The sequence below is a fragment of the Equus caballus genome, chromosome 11 (genome assembly GCF_041296265.1).
Source record: "Equus caballus isolate H_3958 breed thoroughbred chromosome 11, TB-T2T, whole genome shotgun sequence".
NCBI lineage: Eukaryota > Metazoa > Chordata > Mammalia > Perissodactyla > Equidae > Equus > Equus caballus.
In genome coordinates, this window is record NC_091694.1 from 31,363,780 (window position 1) to 31,365,477 (window position 1,698).

Here is a 1,698-nt window from a genome sequence, read left to right on the forward strand (position 1 = left end):
AAAATAGAGGAAAATGGGCACAGATGTTAGCTTAGGGCCACTCTTCCTCAGCAAAAAGAGGAGGATTGGCAGTGGATGTTAGCTCAGGGCTAATCTTCCTCAAAATAATAATAATAATAATAGGAATTAAACACTCAATAAAAAGCTTCAAGGACAAAGCTACGGAAATCTTTTAGAAAAACAAAGCAAAAATGAGACAGAGAGATTTTTAAAAAACAATAGTGAAAACAAACTTTTTAAAAGAGAGGACGTTTATCCATATGAGTTGAAAACATGTGCACACAAAAACCTGCATACGGATGTCTAGGGTGGCTTTATTCATAATTGCCAAAACTTGGAAACAACCAAGATGCCCTTCAGGAAGTGAATGAATAAATAAACTGTGGTACATCCAGACAATGGAATAGTATTTAGCACTAAAAAGGAATAAGCTATCAAGCCATGAAAAGACATGGAGGAGACTTAAATGCATATTACTAAGTGAAAGAAGCCAATACTGTGTGATTCCGATTATATGACATTCTGGAAAAGGCAAAAGTATGGAGTCAGTAAAAAGCTCAGTGGTTGCCAGGGGTTGGGATGTGTATGGAGGGATGAACAGGCAGAGCACAGAAGATCTTTAGGGCAATGACACTACTCTGTATGATACTATAATGAGGGATACATGTCATCATGTGTTTATCCAAACCTACAGAATGTACAACACCAAGAGTGAACCCTAATAAACTATGGACTTTGGGTGAGGATGGCGTGTCAATGCAGGTTCATCAATTATAACAAATGTACCCGTGGTGCAGCAAGATCATAGTGCAGAGCTGTGCATGTGTGGGGACATGTCTAATAAAGAAAAGAGAGAAAGTGGGGCTGGCCTGGTGGTGCAGCGGTTAAGTTTGCATGTTCCGCTTTGGCAGCCCAGGGTTTGCTGGTTCAGATCCCGGGTATGGACCTACACACCACTTGTCAAGCCATGCTGTGGCAGGCGTCCCACGTATAAAGTAGAGGAACATGGGCATGGATGTTCACTCAGGGCCAGTCTTCTTCAGCAAAAAAGAGGAAGATTGGCAGCAGATGTTAGCTCAGGGCTAATCTTCCTCAAAAAAAAAAAAAAGAGAGAGAGAGAGAAAGAAAGAGGACAGTCTAAGAGATCCAACATCCAAATAACAGAAGTTTCAAAAAAGGTGAACACAGAAAATAGAGAGGAAGAGATCAACAAGGTAACTCTAGAACTAAAGGACGTGAGCTGCTAGACAGAAAGGGCCTAGTCAACTTGACAAAATAGATGAAAACAGATTCACACCAACGCACATCTTTGTGAAATTTCAGAACACTCGAGAAGAAGAGGAGTCCACGGGCTTCGGGAAAGCAAAAACAAGTCCCATTCAAGGGATCAGGAATAAGGAGAACCTCAATAGCATCTCTCCAGCAACAGTAAACACAAGCGGAAGTGGAGCGATGTCTTCAATGGCCTGAAGGAAAAGTATCTCCAACTGAGCATTCTATACCCTGATAAATAACCAGCTGTTGAGAGTGGAATAAAGACATTTTATAGACATGCAAGGACTCAAAAATACGCCTCCTGTGCACCCTTGCTCTAAAAGCTCCTGAAAGATGTGCTCCACATAAACAAGAGAATTCACCAAGAAACGGGAAGTCATTCACCCAGGAAACAGAGGATCCAAACAGGAGGGTGGAGCAGGG